Raw genomic sequence first — 19,852 nt, forward strand, 5'->3', positions numbered from 1 at the left:
TGTTGCAAAGATCATTATATTAACTTAGGGGCCGCTTCCACAACACTGTTTTCAACTGAAAACAGAAAACTTTTAATGGCCGTTCATTTGTGTTTGGTGGCTCCAGAACGTAAACTTTGAAATAGGTTCCAAGGTGCAAGTTTTGATTTTTTTTTTAACGTTATCATCTCCGTGTAAACTTCAAAAACGTGAATCTGTGAAAACGGTGACTGTGTGCACATGCATATTACGTGTTTAGTCTATGCGTGTTTGAATATATATGTGCGCAGGCTTTCTTTACAAAGTGACATCGGCAAATTACATGTCTGTCCTGCATAATACAGAATTTTTTGTCATTTCCGTGGATCCATGCAAATTGGAATAATATAACGAAATAAGAAAACAAAATAACATAATCTGAAGAATGTTTTTGTGCAGGCAATGAAAGTCAATGGGGTCTGATGGTGTTCAAAAATCCATACAAGTTTAGATCAACACAAGAATGAATAAATTATGACAGTTTTCATTCTTGGGTGAACTATCGCTTTAAGAGTTAATTATATAAAAAAAGAAGAAAAAAAAAGGTATCACTAATCTAAACATTGAGGTTGTTATGGCGGTTACAGCTGTCACTAACAGTGACACGTGAGAGGAAACAAAACTAACAAGTCAAGTCTACATAGCAGAATCTGTCCTAGACCGTTTACAAAGCGATTCCATAGCAGAAACTACCTATGTGAAACTAACTAAAATTCCTGGTGACTATCAGTCAGATTGGGTGGTTTGAACTTTGCATCACAAGCTCAAGAGAAAAAGAGCTGTTTCGGTTCTGTCTAAGGGTGGAGTCGCCTCAACTGTTTGTGTGGTTTCCAGCCAATAGCAACAATGACTTGTTTCTATAATCTCAAATGGAACATTTGTTAGACAGTGTGTGATTAATCTGCACTACTGAATCACCAAGCATCAAAAAGGGTTCTTAGCATAGTATCGTCAGGTTTGGCATTGTTATGTCTTGATGTGCTGTGGTTTGGAGAGTATTATGTTCTAAATGTATAACATGATCTGGTTTAACCAGGTTTGGTTTGGTGTCTAATTTGGCCTTTCATGGTATCATATGATCAGTCTTTGCTGTGGTACCATCTTTCAGCATTGCTATGGTCTGGAAAGGTCTGGTCTTAGTTTGATATGATATGGTTGTTTATGCTGCAATGAGATAAAGGGGACAGTTTACCCAAAAATGAAAGTTTGGAGTCGGTATGATTTTTCAATGTTTCTTATGCTCACTAAGGCTGCATTTCTTTAAGCAAAAATACAGTAAAAGCAGCAATATTGTGAAATGTTATTACAAGTTATACAATGTTATTTAAAAAAAAAAAAAATATTCCTGTGATGGTAAAGCTGAATTTTCAGCATCATTACTCCAGTCTTCAGTGTCACATGACCATTTGAATAAGCTGATTTGGTGCTCAAAAAATATTTGTTATTGTTATCAATGTTGAAAACTGTTGTACTGTTGTCCAGAATTTTTTGATAACTAATAATATGTTTAAAAGAACATTTAATGGAAATATAAATATTTTGTAATTATGTAAACGTTTACTTTTTCAATTGAGTGCATCATTGCTAAAAAAAAAAAAACTTTATTACAAAAAAACAAACAAACAGATAAATAAATCTTACTGACTCCAAATTTACTCCAAATTGACTTTCTCTCTCCTGAACACATGATGAATTTTTAAAACATGACATGAAGAATATACAGGCCATATAATCAAAGTGAATAAGATCCGAAGCTGTCAAAGTCTTCAAACAATGAAAAAAGCACCATAAAACTATACAGACAACATACTGTACACACAATAACTTTCAGTAAATAACAAATTAAATTGTTCATTTCTAACACAAAGCTATTGTATGGCTTATGAAGGCTTGGAATATACAGAGTTTATAAGCATCTTGTATGTTTTTGTTGGAGCTTTACAGCTGCAGTGTCATTCACATTCATTATATGGTAAAAAAAATAAAAAAATAAAATCACACAGGTTTGGAACAACATGAGATGTGTGAATAAATAGATTTTTGTGTAAACTATCCCCTTAAAAAGAACTCTACTAAGTATCCATGCTGAACAAGAAGGCAGTGAGGTCATGGTCAAAAACAGGGATGTGTGCAGTATACAGTACCAACCTGTTCCTGTTGGAACGTTGGACAGGAAGATACACACTGCCATCACTTGTTGTGCTCTCTTGTGCCAAAGCTGTGCCTTGCTTAGCTCTCTCTGTCTCTCTCTCTGCCCGCTGATGCCAGCTCATGCATGTGCCAAGCCCTCCACTAGACACTGGGCATTATGCACGCCCAACACAGCTGATACACACACAAATCCTGGATACAATCATTCCAAAACAGTTTTTATGATCAAAACACATTTGTATTTACTGCAAGTAACGTACAGTCATGACACCGCCAGCCGGTTTTTCCACTATACTGGGTGATGCTGATTAGTCAGCATTACTGAATTAAAAGATAAGGGATCTGCCATCACTTCAGGTTTAGTCAAGACAGATAGTATCCCTTTGTGTATGTATACAACAAAACATGGGCATATTAAGACATGTATTCCTGCCTTAACACTCTGGAAAAACAAGTACAGTTAGTTTACTGTATCTTACTATACTGATTGAGGCCGTAATCACTGCCATGGATCAAAACACAATTACAAAACAGTATTACTTTAATATGAAGTGGAATGACAAGTAAAAAAAAATATTTTATTATTAATAATTCTTAAATAAAATGTATATTCATTAATTTAATAAATTAAAAATACAGACAATATATATGTGTTATTACATTTTTTTTTTAATTTTTTTTTTTTATTACACCAAAATGACATTCCATATTGTTTAAACTACATGCAAAATAATACTTAAAAATGTATTGCAGTATATGTCAAAATATTGAACTGAGTGGAAAAAAGATTGATGCTCGACACTTTATAGAATGACCTTTTCTAGTCTTTGGATTTTTCCATTTAGAAATTCATTTCACACAGGTGTCCTTGCACAGTTGTAGATTATCACATAAACAATGGACATGACCCGCCAAGACAACTAGAACATGTCTAAATAATTATTTTGTGAATTGTTTTGCTTGAAAATTTTCGTTAAACTAAATGGCACTTTGATATTTGGTAATGTAATGTATATTTTTTGGAGCATCTGTATGCATCTAACGCTGTACTTAATATAAAACACTAGCCATTCATTGCCTAATCAAAAACAAACAAAAAGCACAAATAGGTATATAATCAAATAAATATCAACCAATTTCGGAAGACATCTGTTCACTCTTAACCTGGACGTCTTAACTCAGCAAATTAAATTCTTCATGCGGAGTCTCTCCTCCTCCCCCTCAGCTGCACTTAATCCCAGTGATTAAATCATTTTTCTTCAGCCCTAATTTTGCCTGTTACAGGGCTCTGATGGAGGATGGGCGTGCTCTCTATTGATTGGTGGGTTGAGCAGATTACCCTAATAGCGGGATTACCGCCCACATGTTGACCACGCGTGTTGGAGCTGCTCGGCTGTAGTGCCAGCTCCCCATCAGATGGCCCGGGGGAGCAGCGAAGACATAACACACCACTCAATGAGAGCGTGTGTCTGTTCATCTGTCTGCAGGGTGCGCATTAACAAGTATTTGGCAACTCATTAAGTTCTCTTATTTGCAAACTCATTAGTCATCTCAGCTGTGTTGTCAGTTAAGATGTAGTCAAGTTCACCAATGCTATGATAATTATCACGCATAGGCGCTTTAGAACAACTTGACGACTTGCTTGGAACATAATGGGTCCTTTGACAACCTGTGTAAATGTTAGAACGTTAGCAGGCACAGTCTCGGACGCCCAAAGACTATTGGCTGACATCTGATGCATAAGGCACACTAAATGAGAAACACTTCAGGAGTTTCGAAGTTGTCATATGTTTGGTTGAATTCTACACATGTGTGTCACGTTCTTTAACGGTCCGTCTGGAAACAAAGCTCTCGTTTTATCAAACCCCCTCATGGACAATGAACGCTTATCAGGATCAACTAAATGCTGGATTTATATGACGTTTATATGCTGGAAGTATAAGTTTCAGGCGCCACTTTTGCAGTTAACTTGCACAACATTCTTGAATAAATCATTTATTATTTAGATGAACGACGGTATCGTAGGGACATCGACTTTACATTTTCACTCCCCTAAACATGGCGCAGAACAAAACACACTGTGATTGGTTGCTTTATATTTTGGTCAGATGTCCTCTTGGGCGGTCCTTGGCCAATGAAAGCTTCTGCCATCAGTCTGAAGATCTGGCTACATGAGACTACTGCAAATGTAGTCTCGCATAGCCAGACCTTCAGACTGACGGCAGAAGGTCTGGACTCTATCGCAGCATTTCTTGGCCAAGGACCGCCCAAGAGGACGTTTGACTGACATGTAACACAACCAATCACAGTTTGTTTTGTACCGCGTCATATTTAGGGGCGTGACAATATAATGTTGATGTCCCTACAATAACAGACCGGCGTGCATCTAATAAATTATTCATTCAAGAACCTTGTGCAAGTTTACTGCATCAATGGAGCCGCGAACTTCACATACTTTTGAAAATACAGCGTTTAGTTGATCGTGGTAAGCGCTCATTGTCTCAGTTGTAAAAACAACGGCTTTCTTCTTCCACGAGGGGTTTTGGCGTCATGACATTTGTTTCCCGGCGGACCGAAAATAAACGCGACACTCGCGCCCCCCGGAAATCCGATAAAATTCAACCAATCAGATGACGACTTCGACATTTCTGAAGTGTTTCCAGTTAAGTGTACCATATGCATCAGACGTTAAGCCAACGTTCCGTGGGCGTGACGTCTGAGGCTGAGACTACTACAAATGTAACCTGAAAATGTGCTGTTCGCTAACAATATACTGCTGGTCACGTATTTCTCACTTCTTTTCACCCCTAAGCGAAGATTGAAAAACAACTTCGCCGTGAGTATATCGGGACCTTTAGTCTGTTTTTTAAACGTTACTACTTCTTTTTTGGTAGATGGTTCTGAGAACATTCAAAAGTTCCCATAATAGTTCCAAAATAATAAAAACAAAGATAAAATTCCCTTAATGATTTCTCTAAAGTTCACCAAGAACCAAGAAAAAAAGACATTTAAAAAAAACTTGACATTTTGAAAATTCTGAGAATGTCAGAAATAATGTTATCATAACTTAAAGGAATAGTTCACTTCAAAATGAAAATTCTGTCATCATTTACTCACCCTCAAGTGGTTCCAAACCTGTATGAATTTCTATCTTCTGCTAAACACAAAAGAAGATATTTTGAAGAATGTCGGTAACCAAACAGTTGATGGACCCCATTGACTTCCATAAAAAAAAAAAAAATCCTACTATGGAAGTCAATGGGGTCCATCAACTGTTTGGTTACCGACATTCTTCAAAATATCTTCTTTTGTGTTTAGCAGAAGAAAGAAATTCATACAGGTTTGAAACAACTTGAGGGTGAGTAAATGATGACAGAATTATCTACTATTCCTTTAATAGGAATGCTAGCAAAATGTTCTAAGAACATTATCTCCTTAAAGGGACAGTTCATGCAAAAATGAAAATGTATTCACTGTCATGTCGTTCCAAACCTGTATGACTAAAATAGTAATTTATAACAGAATGCTCAAGCTGCTCTTTTCCATTCAATGAAAGTGAGCGTCTTATAGGGATTGGCCATACAGCTAAAAAAATCACTATATAATGTTTCATATCATTCAGTATCGATACTTATTAATGAATGTTAATAACTTTTTTTAAACAAAGACCAGTAGAAAAAGTTTGAATTTAACCATTGTATTTTTAATTTACCCATTTTTCAAGGAAAATAAAATAAGTCAAAAACAAAATAAAAATTAAACAAATATATTCTTATATCTTATATAAAGATTGATCTAAAAGTGTAAACAGAACAATCAAGGTAAACTTTGAGTTAGATACAAACCTCTAAAACTCAAACAAGATAAAAATGTTATGAATAAAATCAATTTCAGCTTTTAGAGTGACCAAACATCAATATGCAATAACCTATATTAACAGATAATAACTATACACAAAAACCTTTTTTTTTTTACAAAAATATCAAGTAATACTATTCACATTTAAAACACTAAATATACAAAATTAACTCAAATAGTAATATTCACATACATTGCTTCATTACAAATTGTGAGCAAGGATGACAAGTTGGTTATATTATTGTATCAATTGGAGGATTTCTCATAAGGCATTGTTGCCGAGTACCTCTCCATCGTGGACTGCTTGTGGGTTTGTTTGTTGAGGTGAGGTAGATGTAGGCCGTGAAGGACAATATGATGCATATTCCAATGGGAGGAAGCCGTTAAGGTGATGAAATAACAGAAAGGTGATGAAATACAAACAACCGTTGTTCTGATGTTGGTCGGACGTAAAGAAACCAAGAAACCTGCCACACTGGCGAGCTGACATCTCCTTTTTTTCACAATCTCTTCATCGCCGGCAAGCACGGCACTCATTTTTGCATGTGTTCATGTGTTCTGATGTCACATGGCGATGGCGCAACCGAACCCCACAGCAACGTAACTTGTTATTGGCTGTTTGCTTGTCACTTGTAGCATGCTCCTTTATCAAGGCATATGACTGTTTATGATCCAGCGATGGCACAAGCTTGAGGGTTGTTCGTGCAACCAAACTTAATGTCTATTTACATTTTTATGCATCACTATCAAGCGTTATATCAAAAAAAATTCTACTGTTATCGATAAAGGTGAATCGTCGATAAATACCGATACCATTTTATCGCCCAGCCCTACCGTCTTATGCATAGTTTTTAGTGAAAAGCTATTTAAATTTCAGTCTTTTCCTCATGCAAAGCAACCATATGCTTTTAGATGACTTAAAGGGTTAGTTCACCCAGAAATGAAAAGTATCCCATATTTACTCACCCTCAAGCTTTGTCTTTCCGACAAACACAATCAGAGTTAAAAAATATCCTGGCTCTTCCAAGCTTTATAATGGGAGTTAATAGCACCTTAAAATTTGAAGCCCAAAAAAGTGCATCCATCCATCATAAAAGTAATCCATATGAAGCAATGCATTTTTGTAAGAAAATATCTATATTTATAACTTTATAAACAATAATCACTGGCCTCCGGTAACGGCTGTACGCGAGTTTATTTAGGCGGAAGAGTGACCTATGGTCTGACGCATGACATATTGACGACCGCGGAAGCACAGAGGTTAGAGCAAAACAAACCACCGGTCATGAGTTAGAAGTCTAAAACGAGAATTTTTAAAGAGAAATGTCGGAGGATATCGATATAAGAGAAGAGGAGCTTGAGTTTAGTTGCCCAGTCCTATTTTTTTTAACCGCGAGAGGCGTCTACTCTCACCTAAGCTTACGCTACTCCTACATCCTACGTCATACGCCGGGTCAGAGGTCACTCTTACGCCGCAACTCGACTCACGCACAGCTGTTACCGGAAGCCAGTGATTATAGTTTATAAAATTATAAATATGGATTATTTTCCTTACAAAAACGCATCACTTCACTTCAAAAGGCCTTTATTAACCCCCTGGAGCAGTATGGATTACTTTTATGATAGATGGATGCACTTATTTGGGCAAAATCTAATTTAAATATGACCTTGATTGTGTTTGGCTAAAAGAAGAAAGTCATATACACCTAGGATGGCTTGAGGGTGAGTAAATTAGGGGATAATTTTCATGTTTGGGTGAACTAACCCTTTAATATAGAGTGCACAAATTATATAGACTAATGCTTTTCTAGTATTTTTTCGTCCTCTTGGGAGCTTGACAGCCTCAGTCCCTATTCACGTCCATTGTGTGGAAAAGAGCAGCTCAGACATTCTGCCTAACATCAACTGTGTTCTACAGAAAAAAAAACATTCATACAGGTTTTAAATGACTTGATGATGAGTAAATGATGATTGTGTAAAGGATCCCATTAAGGTAACAATTGAGCATTTCCATTTAACTCGCTCGCCGTAATTCAAACCAAAGGTGGATTAAGACCACAATGGAGAGGATTCAGAAAATTTATGGTTATTTCATTTCAGAATTATTGCTCCAGAAGATAAATGGCAAATGACTTTGCCTCTCAGACTGAACTGTGTGTGTGTGTTTATGAACACCATTTTCCTGATTGTGATTCTATTAGACTGGATGTACAACATTCAGCTGTTTATCAAACAGACAGTTATTCAAATTAATCCACAACAGGTAAAACTGCACTTCGGTTGATGACATATACATGACCCAATCCTCCAACCCTCCCTCTCATCTATCTGTTTCTGTACGTGGGTGTGTGCATGTGAGTGTATGTTTAATTTAATGAGCAACAAGAGGTAATGATGCAGCAATGAAACATTTAACAGCTTTGTGACATACTATAATACACATTAAGCATACTGTAGCAATAATGCCAACTCGTTAAATCTGTTTCCCTGAATGTTTTAATAATCAACAGAACGCATCATAAAACATTACTGCACACACTTCACCAAAAGGATCTTACATTTGACACTCGTTATTACAATATGTCTTCTGAATCCAAATGACACTAATGGCTAAGCAGCCTCATATTGCTTCAGTATAACAAAGGCATTAAAATATTAAAGTTGCAAATGTAAGCTTTTCTTCTCATGTGTCCAGATGGGGGAAGTAGAAGCTTATTCAGGCCATGGAAAAAGAATTCCAGTAATCTACTGCTGATCCTTCACAATGCCACCCTTGTGCCTTTTGTTTTAGCCTCCCTACTGCCTGTACTCAAAGCCACTGATAATGTTAATGGTCCCTTCCTCCAGCTAGCGGATCTTGCGCTATTAGGGGTTTGCGAGAGGACTGGAAATGCTTGTTAAGTCACAGTAGAATGTCGAGGGTCAATTTTGCAAGGTCGCCACAAGTTCAAGCCATAAACCTCAAACAGAAAATAGACTGGTGACAAAGGGAAATGTCAAATTAGGAATGTTATTTAATCCTCTGAATTTACACGGAAGATGCATAAAATGTCCATATTGCGCATTCTAGGTAGACTTGTACAATTAAATCTCCAATATTCAAATATTTAGATATCTGAGTCTTTTATAGTCACTATATAAACAGTTTGGAATCCATTTCAAATCAAAAGGACAATTCGGCCATCACTGTTTTTAACATAAAAAGGCTGCTCTTTTCATTCTCATTCAGAGAAAAGGATCTTGAAATACAAAAATACCACATCTTTCGACATTTAAATGGTTGAACCCAAGCCCCCTGGCCCTTTTCAGAAGAAAAACAAATCCACACACACAAAAAAAGCACTGAACATCTTATCACTTTTCCTTACATCTCAGAACAGTCACAGTTGGGATTTCATAGGTTGCTTAGGTCTCTTTACAACTCGAACAAGCAGTACAACACCCACTCACTCATTCCCGAATGAACAGGCTGTTTGATTTGCACTGTCAAAAGGTGTGTAGTGCGTGAACAGAAGCTGTGTAAACAACTTGCTTCATTGAGGCTGAGCACAGTAACCAGCTGCAAATAAAAGGGAAGTGACTTTAGCTAAGGCTTATGCAAATATCTCCATTCCAACTGCAAGGTAAGGCTTTTGTCAGTCAGCACAGAACACAAGAACAACTGTTTAGTGTCATCTGCACCTTTTTAACCCACCTCAAATAAATGAGCTAACACAATAAAATATGCAGTTGTTACTTTGAGGAGTTAATTATTTTCACATATCTTCACTAACTTTTTTTCAGGAAAAGCATGCAGTTTCTTGCTTTAGGTTTAAATTACACATGCGCACAGTACAATTGGGGGATTAAATGAATTAATTAAGATGTTACCAAATGAAACACCATTTTATGTCACCTGGAAAAACGTTATCCCACAAATATTGCACTTCTAACCATACGAAGCCATACTGTCACACTTGCAATATATGTAAACCAGCAAAGCCAGAACACGCAGAAGTATCCCGTTCAAAGTCATGTTGGCCAGAAACAGACCCCTCATCACAAAGCAAAGGGGTATTAACTAGTATGCTGACGCCATCCCCGCAGCAGCCCCCCAACAGCCCTTATGCCAGCAAATTCACCTCATAATACAACGAGAGAGCCCTGCACATGCCCGTTGGGTCATTTACCACAAAAACCTCCCCCAAGTTATTTGACTGTTACATGAACTTTCAGCTTCACACAAGCAGATGTTCCTTGGCACCATGACAGCCATGATAATGATAATGCACACACATATCACCCTCCTCCGCTTCATTCTGCTCATTATCATTATCAAACAACACTAAAAACCAGTTTAACAGTTTGTGTCGAAACTAATAAGCGTGATAGATAAGAAACCTTCCTTATATGTAAATGATGCAAACTTAAACCCCTAGTTACAATATATATATATATATATATATATATATATATATTAACACTTAAGACTAATCTTTTAAAAGAACTAAACTAAAGGTTTTCTCAAGTTTAGAGGTTTGTTGAAACTGGCCATAGGTGTTTATTAATCAAAGTTTTCTGGATAATCACATACTGTATAATCAATATGCATACTAGGCCTAATTAGTTTGATTAAGTTTTATAACTGTAAAATGTCTTACCATATGTTTTTATTTATTAAGTGTCCTCATGAAAAATCAGGCATGCACATTCTTTAGGAAGCACGAACATCCTCTGCTGCTTTTCAAACGCTTCATTCATATAGCCTATTCCTTATCCCCGTATAGTGAAGATCCCAATTCAACAGGACCGTTATCCAAAAATTCCCTGTAAATCGCAGTCCGTCGTCCTCCAAAGGCTTTGAGCCTTGATAATGGTAAGCTAAATGCGAACTGACAAGCATCCGACAAGCTTTCAGGGAGAGGGGAGGGGAAAAAAAACTGAACAAAACAAAAAAGTAAAGCACCAAAGCCCCGCCCTAGACTGTAATAGCTCTGAAAGTAACATTGGGTTTAGATTTAAGAACATACGAAGCAATTGATCGCTATTATATATTATAAAATGTAAAAAAAAATCTAATAATAGATCATGTTGAACGTATGCCTAATCATGTCGAAAAAAAATCAATAAGAAGATGGAAGATAGCTGTAACCTAATTTAATGCCTGGCATTGCATGGTAGCCTATGCTTTTTCCATCTAAAATAATTGGTTTTCAGTTATGTAGGCTATCATTTGTTGCTCTGCATCAACAAGTTTATTATGTAAATGCACGGCTGTTTTCCTGAGCTTGGCTTGATCATAGTTAAAATATTGACGATTTGTGCAGAATTAATGCATTTATACACGATATAGTGCATATAGTGAGTGTTGTTAAATGAACATGAGTAAAGAGTGAATAAAAGCAAGCTGGTCGTTATATCTGCGTTATAGATATAAAGGTTATGAAAATTTGGCGTCAAGTCGCCTAAAGTTAAAATACACACGAAACTTCGGCTTGCCAACTCAAAAGCTTTTAACATTTCTGAATGATGACAGATGTATTGGGAACCGGTGGGTTCTTGGGAACAGGTTCCATATTTAGCAAATACCGATCTGAATTGTTTTCACAACGTTAAGTTCTTGAATGTGCAATCTTGGAACACTTCTGCACTGATAGCGTTAACAGTTGTTTAAACAAACATCGCTACTGAATGTAGGCCTACTAGAACGTTACATAGCCTACAGCAGCCAGCATAATCCGATTTCAGAATGATTCTCTTACGAACCGGTTCTTTATAATGAATCAAAAAAATACAACACTGTAGCCCGAATGACTCTATTACGAGCCGGTTCGTTATAGCGAAACAAAAACATTCAGCGAAACCGGGGTAGAACGATTCCCGAATGAATGACTCTTACGAGTCTGTTCAGTGAATCATAAACATAGCGATCAGTACAAAATGGCTCTTATGAGTCGGTTATTTTTAGTGAATCAAAAGCACTTTAATCTGAGTCATTGTAGGCTACTAAAACCACAAAGCCTGCTTTCTCTTGATTATAATATTTTAAGTAATAAATAAAATAAACAAATATTTTATTTGTTTATGTAACCTATAAGGTTAATTAGGCTACTGGATTATATGTATGCCACCTCTAAAAAGTCTGTGGAAACTCATTAAACACACTCTTTAGCCAAAAAAATATTAAATTTATTTCTGATTTGTTATAGACGACATGCTATGTAGAAATCAGAAATGATCTATTCGATCTCACCAGCAACTGCTGAGTGCAGCAAATCTACAATTACAATTTCTTACTTCAAAAATGTCTTCCTCAAAAGTATTAAAAGACTCGTTGATGGAATTATGGAATGGTCCGTATGAAACAGAATTATTCAATTCCTTCCGATTTATTTCCATACAAATGGTTGAAGCTCTTCAGAAGAGTAACTTCCTAAATATAGCGCATGGACAAACAGAATGGGTTATGGCAGAGGTTATAGCCTATGTGAGTGCGACACGGCTATTTACAATAAAGAAGGGAATAATTCAATGTGTGACTATCATTAAAGTGAGTTGCCAATAGAATGATCTCTAATCTTAATCTCAGTTACACCACCAGCGCTGAAACAATGCCTATTCACATCACGACAGCAAGTCCAAGCGAAATCTCTTCGTCCAATCTCTCTTCAAAGTAGCGAACTATTATTTACACATTACATGATCCTACTGTTTATGATCGATTCTTTCTCAGAATTCGATTCGAAACTTACCTCGGTACATATAAATGACGTAATGAAGTTGTGGGGCAACGGCACAAACGCAAGGTGACACTCCGAGATGATGATGACAAACTGAGTGGCATCCGCAGTTTCCAAATGACTACAGCGTTGAAATTGCGAATCAAAGCGATCACATCGTCTTGGTTTGTAGATCGAGGAAACAATGTGATGACATCGACCGACGTTGATCCAGATCGAGACGGATCGACAGCGAAGTGCCCCGTGTGTTTCGTGCGACACCTGGAGCGGCAATGGTTCCGTACCTCCCTCTTTCATTGACTATTGTTTGTTCAGCATAAAGTTAGGTGATCCAGAAGTCTGGCGTTGAGAAGACTTGTAATGGTAATAGTAGGCTACTCTGTAATGGCAATCTTTGTCTGGCAAACAAAGTGATAGTGTATGCATGACTGACAGTTTATGATTATTATGAAATTTTTTGGGAAAAGATAACACACATGCACAAGGCTGTGTGGCTGTTACATTTTTGTCTCTGGTCTATTTGGGTTTTCACCGATACATTTCAATATAAAAAAAAAAACAATAAATAAAAATAGTTAATGTGTGAATAATTAAAAAGTAATTTTGAGTCAAACTATCTATGTGGTGTAACTAAAAAAGAAAAGAAAAACAAAGTCTAAAAACAAATTAGCCTATTATTATTGTTATGTATTAATATTGTTTTTGAATAATGTTTACCTCTTTTGTTTTGAAATATTACAACCCCCCCCTCCCCCCCTCCACTCCAATATATAGATATGTGCGTGCATGTGTGTGTTTGTGTGTGTTCATGGTGCAAATAAAATAATTTAGTTACTTGACATTTTTGGAGTTTTTTTTTTTTTTTTTTGCAGAAAAATGATTACATTTATCATCACAGACATCCTTATTTGTCATTGAGTGACATAATTTATTAAAATTTAAAAGGGTGCACATGATGTACACACATGCAGGCTTTTCTACATTTTATTTAGAAGTTGCATAATGGTGTGTATTATTTTTATCATCTTGTTGTAATCTTTATTTATGTGTTACTAGTCCTTTACTTGAATAAACTGATTTATTTTTCATAGAGCTGCTCCTTTAAATGCTTTTTTTATTCACCACACTTGCCCTTTAAAAAACAACAAAAAACATTGCGATTTAAAGTCAGCAGTCAAACTTTTATCATTTCAGCTCTTTGTTGCATAACTTTCAGGCCTGCCATGCAGAAGTGGATCATGCAGTAGTTGTTTGGCTGGAGCTGTTGCAGGACACCTATGTGAAGAGTGGTCATTAGTGGCTCTCACCAGAGGCTGTGACAGCTGTCGCTTGTGGCTGCCGCTGGGCCCCAGTGCCTCCCCCTCGCCCGCTCACAATGCTCCAGTATGAACAGTAGGTCTGAAAAGACATGCAACCTGACTCCCTCATCTCCACTTACCCATCTCATATTTAATCCCAGACTCACCCCTGTCATTAACCACCAGCCACACTACCTCAGGCCCACAGCTTTGATCATTAATCAACGCATTCGCGCAATTATCGAACGCCACAGCTGCCCGCCTAACAATGCGTGTTCTGCTAACTATTGTTTTTTCTCACACATTTCCTATCATATTTTGTATTTTAATACATCATTTATTCTGTCTAATCCTCTTGTGTGTATGCTTGACAATTAGTGGGGTACAATTAGGCCTGGTTCGTGGTAATCGGGACTGCCACCCTTTTAAGGGCTTGTTTTTGAGATGGAAGTCCATGAGCGAGAGTCGATGGATTTTTTGGTTGTGGGGGAAGGGCAATTCTGAACTCTTTCACCCCACAATTCCTCTCAGGCACACACAAAACCTCACACACAGGAGTCTGGACACAAGGGGGGAAAGATGAGTATAAATTATCACATGTGAAATACAAATGAAACCGTCAATTTTATAACAGGAGCACGGAAAGGGGGGGTCACATTTGAGCCTGAGAATGTGTGTCAATTTAAATGTTTGTTTCCAGACCAACAAAATATGTTCTAAGAAACGTTTTGCTAATGTTCACATTATTTCTGAATGTTCTGTGAACTTTCAAACCGTCCAGCTTTTTCAAACAATGTCAAACAATGTTTGAGAGAGCCTTTGCCAGAACGTTAGCCAAAGTTCTGAGAACATTCCCTGTCAGCTGGGTTGTTGTTTCAAAGTTTTACATTAAATGTATCCTTTAGGCTGCAACCTATTCAGTTTTATCCCGAGTGTATTTGCATTGCAGACACACTTTGCCCTCACAAAGAACGCTTGTTTCTTCTCCTTCTATTCTTGAGGTGTTTGCATTCTGCAGAATGTGTTTGCATTCTCCTCTGCACTACAGATTCTTCTAAGTTATTAAACATGTGATCTGAAAGCAGCAACCTGTTGTTTTCAACAGCAGAACAACTTTGACTCTGAGAGGTAGTTTAAAGAGAGAGAAGTGGGGGAGGATGCATGTGAATATTCTTCCAGCAGGTCAGAGTTCACGGGCTCCATCAAGAAGTGTAGAATGCTTTTCCTGTTCCCCTCCAACTGTGCGGTTTATAGAGACAACAGAATTACACGTACAATCAGCTGGTTTAGAACTTGGTGCACTTGAGGTGCAGCCGGTTTGTCTGAAAACTACTCGTTAGATATTGCCATCTCTTGGCACTGTAGTAAAACAGGAAGAATCTACTTTAAATCTGGGACATATAGAAGCCTTCAGTGACATCAGTTACTCTCTGAAGCGGAATATGATGCATCATTTTGTATAGAATGTTGCAGGAAAAGGAAGTCTATATAGGTCAACCCAGCACATGCATTTTGGTTTCTCATTGGTTAAAACATTTCAAACCTGCATTTTATATACTTAACCCCTCTGCTTTAATCCCTTGTTTTGTGATTTGCGGTGTCAGGCCTGTTGCTTTGACAACAGCAGAATGTGGTGAATATTTCATGACGGGGGGAGGGTGAGCGGTGGCCCGCCAAACTTTGACCTGGGGACTAATCTATTCAGACAAAAAGAGGCAGACAGGAGTTGAATCCTGAGACAATTAAGGTGCACTGTGGTCAACTCTTTGTGAGTTCTCTCATTTAAGTGTTATGTTTACACACCGCTCCAGCTGATTTTTTCAGCTTTAAAACATTGTTCAGTTGGGTTTTCTGTACTTCTGCATTCTTATAAGTCAGTCTCTTTTGTTTTAGGATTCCCTGTCTTACAACAATGAAAAAGAAATAAAACATTTGAAGTCATGAAGTGCTCGAAATTGTATTTTAGAACATCAAAAATCTCATCAAATCATGTCCTGAACGATTTTATATAGATTTTATTTACTTGCTTTTTTAAGATACTGAAGCACTGATAAAAAGCATTAACGTTACAACATAAACAACATTAAATCTAAACACCTCTGAGATTTTTGTTAATAGCCTTTAGCCCTCTTTGATATGATGTTTGATTTTCCTTCAATTTTTTTGCGCTTTTGGAAGAATCTACAACAATCATCAGATGTTAAAAAGAGCAGTTACATATTGTTATATGTTGGTTTTGGGTTGACACAGATCAACTTTACATATGAAACTGAGAAAATATTGCTAATGTCTATTTTACCGTGGTGGAATTTCAGTAACGCATTTCGTCATTGGGAATTTTTAGAATGGTCTCAATTATGTTGAAGTTATTTATGTGATGATTATTATTATGCAATTATTTATTTATTTGGAAGTATATATAATTGTGTTTATGTATAAATAACACAGATACAGTTTATCTTTCATGTGTTTAATCTACAGAAAGGTCAGGAAAAAGAGTAAATAATTAACTCTTAAAACTGACTAAGGTTGTGGCCCAGATAGCAACATACAATAATGTCCAACGCATTCTCATCCTTGGGCGTCATAATACTGACGCTTTTGACATTTCGTCTACATCGAACGCACATGGCACCCTTTAGCGTCAATATGAGACGCACAGAGCTTTGTTCGGTTATGGGTAGGTTTAGGTCTAGTGTAGGGATAGGGTTAGACCGCTAGGAGGCGCCTTCTGGCCCATTTCTATCTGCGTCTCATATTGACGCTAAAGGGTGCCGGGCCGGATCTGGGCTGACACTATGTTGCTGTCTGGGTTGTACAATTAAAGGTATGGTAGGCAATTTGTTTTCTAAACACTTTTTGGTCTAAAATAAATACATGTCCATACATCCGCGCACCCAGACATCACACGTCATCAGCGCGTTCCGTTAAGGCTATGCAGAGACAGACAGCCACCGATTGCCAAAAAAACTCCAGCAGTCATCCTTCACAGTTCCTCCTGAACCAAAACAACGAGCTTATGTTGCGTTCACACCATATCCTAACCGTAACAAACCGTAAAGCTTGACTCTGCTGTGTGCGTAATGTGTTTTGAAGGAGGTGTGGCTTGGGAGAAACTCTGAAGGGAAGGTGGGATCTCATGCTTTCAAAGCTAGCTTACTATCGCTAGCCACTCTGAAATTGCCTACCCTACCTTTAACTAAGATTGACAAGGTTGCCAAAGCTATATTGTCTTTATGTTGTATTTTTTTATTAGAGCTTTTTTTTTTTATGTAAAAAAAAAAATATTTGGAAATATTCCATTTTTAGACCATAATGGGTAGGCCTACCACAGAAGGTTAGAAGAATACTTTTTATCTAAAGAGATTTTCTGTGCACATATGCTGTAGCAGGGAAGGTCCCTCTGGACCACCTTAAGATTAAGGGCCTTGCTCAAGGGCATTGAGCAAAAAGAGGATCTCAGTAACTCTCCAGGGCCCTTCCTAGTTTGCAATTGAACCTGCAGCCTTTGTTTTCATAGCCTGGGTCCTTGACTTGACTCCACCATGGTGGTAAAAAATTCTAGGCTTATTCAAAGACTGACACTCCCGAACAGAACTTGGAGATGCTGCAGAAACTCTTCTGTCGTCCATTACTGCGCAAATCACATTTATTTGGCCTCTCATCATTCATGAGATGCTTTCATCTGGCAGTGTCTCTTTGTACCTGTAATTAGTTTTGGGACAGGAGATCGACTCTATTAAAACAGCATAAAACGAGAATAAAGAGGTTTGTGTTTCCTTGTCGTGGATGCTCAGGAGCTCTGCCTAATAATGGCTGATAGATTCGTTCTGTCAGGCTGTAGAAAAAACGCTAGTCTGGCATGTTTATGACATTACCTCAGAGTAGGACCAGGGCTGGAATCAGCCGCTCATGGGCGAAAGGGGTTTATTATGTGTCCTGAAGTCACATTGATGGCTTTGTGGTTCGGACTACACAACAGCTATTATCCAGCTAACAAAAATATGTTCTTAGAACATTTTGCTAATGTTTCTATGAAGTTATGAAAAAATTATTTCTGAATTTTCCACAAAAAAAAACAGGGATCATTTTATCCCTTTGTAAACATTAAGGGAATGTTACTTTTGAATGTTGCCTGAACGTTCTGAAACAAGTAGTAACATAAAAAATTAAAAATGTTGGACGAACATCCAACTTGACCCAGTTTACAAAAAATAAATAAAAATTGTCTCAGAACATTTTGCTAACGTTTCTGATTTAGTTATGGAAACGTTATAGTTCTCCGTATGTGTTATTCTCTAATGTTCTCTGAAAGTTCAAAACGTAATAATAAAAAAAAAAAGTTGACATTTTGAATGCGAACAATAAGGCAACATTCCATTTTATAATTTGCAAACATTATGGGGACTTACTTTTTGAATGTTATGTGAACATTCTGAAACAAATACACTCTAAAACATTATATGATCAATAAGTTATGACTTATTGGTTTTACATTGCTTTACATATGGTTTTACATTGCTTTAACTCATCAAAATAAGTTAAGCAATTTTCAACTTTTTTATTAGTTATACAAAAATTATACTCGGTTTATTTAATTTAAGTTGAAATGACTTATTCATTCAAGCTGATTGTACTTAAACATTTAAGGCAGTGTAGTAACATAAAACAGAAGTAACATGCCAATAACAATAAAACAATAACATAACAATAAAAAAACATGCCATGAGTAATGTAGACAGTTTTTTGCTAACATTTTGAGAATATTACCTGTTAGCTGAGAAAACTTTTCAGATAAAAAAGTGAACGATGTGTAAATATTGTTTTTGTGCTAACGTTTTGAGAACATTGTGAAAGATAACTCTGAACGAACATTCTAATGAGACTGGAAGAACGTTTGTTCAGAACTTTGAGAGAACCTTTCCAGTTAATGTTCTGAGAACGCTCTCTGTTAGCTACCTGATTTGATTTGAGTTTTGTTATATGATAATGATAGACTGGGCAGAGAGTTTCAAATATAACATCACCTGCAGGTGGAGTTACAACGGACTGACAATGGAGAGCAGCTGTTTAACAGACAGTTTTGCATACTATATCTGCAACCTGGCGGTTAGAAAGAATATGACCCTCCTAGTCACATTACAAAAACACAAAATAACAGTATTGTGTGTGACGTCATGTAGGCCTGCACCTGTATGTGCGCAGCCATTCTCACCTTTGACAAATGACAGGATTGGGTTCTTAGTTTTCATTCAGAAACCTAATTTATAATGCATTCATAATACACTAGGTTGGCCTAATAACCAGCAAATCTGATCTCTCTCAGACATAGATGTGTGAGGAGGAGGGAGAATCCAGGATGAATGAGAAAGGAAGGGAGGGCTGGGAGAGAGAGAGAGAGAGAGAGAGAGGGATAGCAGGGGCGCGGGCAGATGGTCGGGCTGGTGTGGAGTCTTGCTTCGGTGGAAATCCCTGAGTGCTTAACCCCTCCTCCACTAGGGAGAGATGTGTCATGACAACAGTTCTCCCCCCTCCCTGCGGCAGATCCTCACTGCTATCACCAATCCGGGCCCCCAGAGGAGAAGAAACAGCTCTGTCGGTCTGCCTCCGCAATACTCTTCACACCTGCATCTGTGCAGATCCAGGGAGTGGATAGATAGATAGATAGACAGACAGACAGACAGACAGACAGACAGACAGACAGATAGACAATTGAATCATAATGGATGTTTTGGATATTGACCTGAATATTGAAATAAACCTGTGCTTGACTCTTCTCTTAGAACCACTGATGCCCTCTATTGGCTC

At 37.3% G+C, this 19,852-nt stretch overlaps 1 protein-coding gene across 3 annotated transcripts in view; it reads right to left on the reverse strand.

The window, feature by feature from the left end:
• The window catches only part of znf516 (zinc finger protein 516), a 43,025-nt gene extending 29,870 nt beyond the window's left edge, over positions 1 to 13,155 (reverse strand). For 2 of the 3 annotated variants that reach the window (XM_082185681.1, XM_082185683.1), the window contains exon 1: positions 10,668 to 12,736. The gene's annotated coding sequence lies outside the window, so the exon portion shown is untranslated. Of the gene's footprint in view, positions 1 to 10,667; positions 12,737 to 12,758 lie in introns of those variants that run through there. The other variant, XM_082185682.1, reaches the window with a different exon arrangement.
• Positions 13,156 to 19,852: the final 6,697 nt, after the last annotated feature.

The sequence above is a fragment of the Leuciscus leuciscus genome, assembly GCF_965113295.1.
Source record: "Leuciscus leuciscus genome assembly, chromosome: 12".
Taxonomy (NCBI): Eukaryota; Metazoa; Chordata; class Actinopteri; order Cypriniformes; family Leuciscidae; genus Leuciscus; species Leuciscus leuciscus.